The sequence below is a fragment of the Pteropus vampyrus genome, unplaced genomic scaffold (assembly GCF_000151845.1).
Source record: "Pteropus vampyrus isolate Shadow unplaced genomic scaffold, Pvam_2.0 Scaffold15, whole genome shotgun sequence".
Taxonomy (NCBI): domain Eukaryota; kingdom Metazoa; phylum Chordata; class Mammalia; order Chiroptera; family Pteropodidae; genus Pteropus; species Pteropus vampyrus.
Genome location: NW_011888796.1, coordinates 9,842,292 through 9,849,022, shown reverse-complemented (window position 1 = coordinate 9,849,022; position 6,731 = coordinate 9,842,292).

Genomic DNA, 6,731 nt, shown 5'->3' with positions numbered 1-6,731 from the left:
AAACGAGTTAGTAGAACAGTAGAAAACTGGAAATTAGAAGAAAAAAATTTCTTTAAGGCAGCAAATTGTAACAGCACAAAAGAGGGGATGCCCATCTTATTTTTCAGAAACAGAACGCTAAGTATATTGTCCTGTTTTTTAATCCATAAAGTTGTCATTTACTGATGTAAAAACATGCATAAAGATTCATGTGATAGAAGGGAAAATGAACCAAACCGTGAACTCTAACAATAAATCAGAGTATTACAACTATTAATGGCCATAACACAGGAATTTTAGCTAAGGTGGGAGGATATGCAATCCAAAAGTCTTTCCTTTTAGTCTTTCTTTTTGTTCTGTGAGAGATTGCCTCAAGTCACTTAGCTTTAATCTGTGACAGCAAATTTATATAAATAGCTTTGAGCAGAATGCTTCTTAACATTTACTTCTAGTCCATTTAACGTGTTTTGAAGAGGAGACATTGTTTTGAGAGCAACATTTCTCAAAACTCAGATGTCTTATTTACCCAATACTTCTATAAGCCTATTCTGCAGATTAATCTTTTCTAAGACTGTTTTTTTTTTTAAGTCAAATGAAACCCTCAAAAAGTGAGGATTTTATTAGTTCATGACCTTATGTTTTAGCAGAGAAAGTGGCTTTGCAAGCCATAAAAATGTGTTAATGTAGGGATGGAAATCTTTATCCTTCCACTTATACTAGGTCCAATCAGCAGAATGGATTAGGCCCTAAATAATCTGACATTAGTATTAAAACGAATATTTATAAACATGTGTATCCATTACTGGTACATTACGTATGAAGCATTATTGCTCGGTGTTAAGACGTATCCTGACCCCACATTTAGTGGAAACCATGACTACATGTGAAGTTGGGTAGAGAACACTGATTATGACTTACATCACTTTTTCAATTAGTAGAGGAAAGGCTGATGGCCATTTAAGGACTGATTAGTGAGACAGATTAAGATGGTACCTTCTGACATACTATGCTTCCCTGCCTTTGAATGTCTGACTGCAGTGCTGAAGGACACCTGCCATGAGCAAACAAGGCATCAATGTTCAGATTTCACAACTAAACTAGCACAAAAAGCATATCAAGGTCTCCGAAAACCATAAACCAGTTTAATTATCAATAAATTGGAAATGGCTTTATGTATAGCTATACACAGTTAGTTTTCCAAAAATGTGATTTTATGTGTTTCAAAGTGTATTTCATTTTCTTTCCAATTGTCTAGGGTTTTTCCAGCACCTAGTACTCAGTTTCATTTAACACATTGAGCTCCTGTCATTTGTTTCCATTCTGACAAACCCCTTGGGGTCCATTGTTCCTGCTCTCGTGAAGCTTTCAATCTACATGGAGACTTCTTAACGGTTAAATGGTAGCGTGTTAAAATAACATGAAGTCAATAATCTAAGCCACAATATGTTGCTTAAGTGTCAAATAAGCAGAGTAGATCATGTAAGAGTTCTCAGCTTGTAGCAGACAAGAAATCATTGTTGGGCTGGAGTAGTCAGTTGAAGCTTTATAAGGAAGAGTATTAAGCTGGTTCATGAAAGATGGATAGGGCAGTGGTGTGCTAGTAAAAATCAGCTCTTTGGTTGAGAGAGCCCGATTTGTGGCTTTTGCAATTTTCATAACTATTCCCATCCTTTGCTGATTTAGAGCTCCTAAGCTAACATCATTGACTTAAGTGGGAAACAGATGCCCACAGTTTGCTCTTTTGAGTCAGTGCAAGCTGACACCAATGAATAGGAGATTTACAGGTGATGAAGATTTATTCAGTCCAACAAGGGTTTTGAAAAGAGAAAGGATGGTGTAGTTTTTGGGTCCTTTAAAAAAAGTAAAACATTTCCCTTCCTCAATCCCAAATTCAAGCACAGTCCTAATTATAAATTGAGTACCTTTTGAAACTACTTGAGGACCTTTCCAAGTAGAGGTGACAATGCTCATCTAGCATTAGCAACTCCTTTGAGGTACTTTTCTGGGGGTGGTGGTAATCTCATCCTGATCTATTTGCCCCTTCCTTATCGGGGTCTCTTATGAGCAAGATACATCATTTCCAAGCTGACAGACTAGATTAGAAGTGCAGGCTCTGTCCCTAGAACAGATCAGAGTTACATACAAGCATAGAATTAGACTGGATTTAAAACTTGGCAGAATTTGGCCGGTTTGCTCTCTTGGCTATACATTTGAAGTGTTCAGTGGGGACCCCAAGTCCTGATCTCATCACTTGAGAAATATTAAAGTGTCTCTGGCGAATCTGACTTTAATTCACTATGACTGCTGAAACAGAGGCTTTGGAAACTAAGCAGTAACAAACCTCCTGTTTGAGATCAGAGCTCTTAGGGGGGCATTCTGCAGCAGCTGCTTTGGATATACGTGTGTATCCAAAAAAGTTAACATGACTCAAATATTTCTAGCAATTTTACAAGTGCAGATGCATCACTGAGGGGGGTGGGGTAGAAAAAGCAGTTTTCCCATTCCTTCATTCAATTATAAAAAGATTAAAATAGACCTCATTTTCCTTGCTCTAATCCTTACCTTTTAGTTTTTTTTCTCGTTTTCTCTTCCTTATTCCACCCCTGCCCCCCACACACTTTTTGCTACTACCCCCTCCCATGAACTTTTGTTAACAGACAATCCACAAGCTTAGAAAGACAGTTTTTGAAAGAACTGTTCTAGTAGCTTCTAGGATGAGATTACTCCTATGATCTCCAGCAAGAGTCATGAAAAGCCAGAGCAATGTTTTTTGCAAGGCAATTTTCATAGCAGTTAGTGATAAAACTGCAACCTGGGCCAGACCACAAGGTCACAGGTCCCTTTTTTCTCAGTCTAGAAGATCCCTATACTGTGTCATCATGGAGAGCTTCTGGGTCTTCAGATCCAGGTTTGCATTGGCTGAATAAAGTCTTTCACCTCGCCTGTTAGAGACACTTGAACTTTTTCCCCCTTACGCAAGTATTTATTGAGAATCCCCTCTGGTCCAGCACTGATCTTTGGGCTTTTGGTACCTCAGTGAACAATAGAAGAAAAGACTCCTGCCCTCATGAGGTCTGCATTCCAGAGATCCATGAAACCATAGGCTGGCAGATTTAGGATAGGACCCAGGCTTACATAGGGGAGTTATAAAAGTAAAGGTTGAAGGCAGAATTCTAGGATTCTGGGCTCACTACCCATGTCCCAAGTATTTTTGTCCATAATCCCCTCTCTGATGGACCATTTTCATTCAACGTTAGAATAACCTGACGTTTACTAAATACTGTACTTTCCAGAAAAGACTGCAAAAGCATCAGATTCTTTGGAATGGTAAGTAGATTAAAAATACAAGTCTTAGTTTGACAGAAGAAAGAGGGAGGTCAAACACTCAAGACAAAAAGAGGACTGCTTTCTCTGAGTAAACGTGAAGCACTCAGAGGATAGTGTTTTGTAGCAATTACTAAGGTAATAAAGGACTACCGCCTGGATAGCCTCTTGTCTAGAATTGCTGGTGCATGATAATAAAAGGCGGCTTTCTGGTGGATTTCTAGTGAATTTGGTATTTCGATTCTCTCCGATGCACCTCCACTTTACTTGCACCCCAGGCTGACCACTCCCATGACCCACCCACCCCCGTACACCACTGTTCTCCTTTTAAACATTTTCTTAGGTTCATCTCATCTGCATGCAGTCTTTTTGATCAGCCTGTATCAAGCCGACTCCTAGTACCTGTTTCTTCTATGACTTTCTATAGCTATTAAAGATATTGTGCCTCACTTAACTTTCCCTTATTGAAATGAAACCTAAATGTGCTGAAAGGCACCGGAAAGAAAAGGAGAGAGATACTTTCTTGACATGAACGGACAGGACAGGAGAGAGAAATTTGTCTTCAGGGAAATGCAGCTTCTACTTCCCATGGAAACTGAAAGTGCGCTCCGCTGAGACAGAGGGAAGGCTGCTTTTATAGAGAAAGTTCCCACAGCAGGTTCCCATTGGCCCTATTTTATACAAATGAGGTTCTCACATTCATACGGTTCTGGTTGGTCATTACAGAGCAGTTCTGATTGGTCGGTGTAGATGCAAATGAGGATATATAATTGTGCAGTTCTGATTGGACCAGGCAGGTCTCAGACCATTGGTTGAAAGATGAAACCCGGGCTTCCCTAAGATGGTTGACTCAGCTGGTATAAACAAGCCGCACGTAGAGTTGGGTCTGAGATTCTTCCCAGTATGCAGGGTACATGAAGAGCCCTTGTAAGCAAATGGTCGCTAGAGGTAAATTCCTTCTTGGGGTTCACATCAAATGACCCTCTATTTTCAGGGTCCACATCTTCTCAAAAAAGAACATAATGAGGGCAGGACTGGGTCTGGCATCCATCACTTACCAAATGACCTAATAGATACACAGTAATTGTTCATCAGTTGGTACTGGAAGAGGGTGTGGATGGCTAAGTGCCAACCAGTACCTGCAAAGGTCCTGCTCCTGCATAAATGTTCCAGCTTGGGCCTCAGGTGTGCTCCCTTCAGAGACTCAGCTATGTCTAATGACTCGATGCAGCTGACCTCACCGGGACGGGGAAGGGAGAATCAGGCCAGGGAGCCTAACCTGGTAGCATCATTTCAGGAATAAAAGGCAGAATGATGCTGAAGTACAAGGTGGGGACTTATGTCTGGATCAGAGGGAGAAAAGGAAGTAAAAGCTTAGTGAGACTTTGGGGCCCAAGCAGTATTGCCCAGCTCCCATGTAACAGAATGTGCCTCCCCAAGAGTAGGACTCTGCTCAACTTTGCCATGAATCCGTGTGCAGTCTCCAGACCATGATAGGAGCACCACAAGAGAGCAATCTGATGGTAAAAATCAATCAATCAATCAATCACAGCATTGGAAAAGGGCAGTGGTGCCTAGCAAAGGGAGTGGTGCCCGGCAGGACCTGCAAGCCCTCAGGTGTCATCTATTAATTGTAAAAACCCTAACATTATTGAAAACACACCTTGTTCAAGTCCTAAGCTAATAGACTTCTGCATGTTATTTATTTACTAGTCACAGTCTTTTGAGGTACTTTGCTCTCACAGATACAATGAGACAGAACCAGGATGGTAGCTGACTGGATTTATTCAAGCACACATGTGACATTTCCCCCCACCCTCTTCCCCAGGAAACTTCTGTGGGATGAGCTCTCCAAAGGGGCTGAATTTTGGGGTGAGTTTTTCTGGTGGCTATTTTACTCCTGTGACCACATTTGATTTCATTGTTGGTGAAACCACAGAAAATGTGGGTGGCAATAAATATTTCTACTGGTTAAGAAGGTTAATAACCATGAATCACAAATAAACAAAGTAGTTTAAGCTCAAATATCTGAAGGGATGGAGCTTGTGCTGATGTCCCCGGGGCAGATCCAGATCGATAACTAGGAAGAAACTGATTAGCACTGAGAGCTGGCAGATTGCTGTCCCTGCAGGGGTGCAGAGAGGGAAGACAAGCCTTGGGGTGCGTATAGGGGGTGGGAAGCCTTTCACTCTTTTCCTTCCCTCCCTCCTACCCCTGGAGGGGGCCAGTTAGCTGATGACGGTTACTAGGCCTCAAAGAAATAACTACTCTTTAGCTACACTTTGACCAGTGGTTCTCAAACTAGGATGAACTTGGAAACACTTTGGGGGCTTTAAAAACGGCCCCCTCATCTCCTCAGAGATTAGCATTTAATTGATCTGGGGTGTGGCCTGGGAAGGGAGATCAGGATTTTTAAAGCTCCCCCAGGTAATTCTAAAGCACAGCTGCCAAAGTTAAAAACCCTGAAGGAGTTGATTACTTCCAATATTTATTGAGCAACTACTATACCCAGGTACTATGCTGAGTGCTTCATATGCATCCTTTCAAATCCTTAAAAATCAACTTGCAGGTAGGTAGCTCATCCCATTTTGAGGAGTAAACTAAGCCTTGAGGCTAAATCAAGGTCTCAGCGTCTATCCTGTCTGCCTGCCCCCATACCCAATCCTTTCCTGTTGTAACTGCTGCCTCTCCTGAAGAACAGCACTACCATTTCACACACTGAAAAGAGAGGTAGAAAGAGACCAGGCTCCACCCCAGACCTGTGATTCAGAATCTGCATCTTAAATGATCCCCAGGTAATGCATTCATACTTTCGTTTGGAAGCAGTAGTCATGAGCAATATTATTGGCATTACTTCTGTACCATAGACGCAATTTTTCCCCCATAGACGCAATTTTTTTTTCTTCACTTTTTAATTTTTTTTAAGTTTTTTTAGAGCATAGTTGCAATTCTCCCTGCCTTTCTTAAAGCACACGAAACAAAGATGAGCAGAGAACCGGGATCTTGTTCATAACTAAGTCTTTTGTCAGTTTCCTTATATGGCCCCAGGTGCCCTGGCACAGCTGCTGATATTTAGTTACGTTCTGCACCAGCAATCCTAGCATTTGGGAACTGAAATTCATTTTTCTCTCTCTGGCTTGTAAAAGCCTAGGGCAAAGGAGGTGAAGAAAGGGGAGCTTGGAGGAAATCAGTACTGGAAGTATCAGGTGTAGCAGCGAGGTCAGACCATGTTCGTTTTAGGTTCTGGTGTTTTATTTAGGCCTTGGCAATCTATCCCCTTAAATGGAGATGGGAGAATTTCTTTAATAAGGCCACAAAGGTTTGTAATTCTAAAGGGCTCAGCATTTGACTCTTAAGTCCTTATATTGAGTTACACCCTAAACAGGGGTTGTGTTCTGCTCTATGTTTGGAATAATTACTCTCGGAAA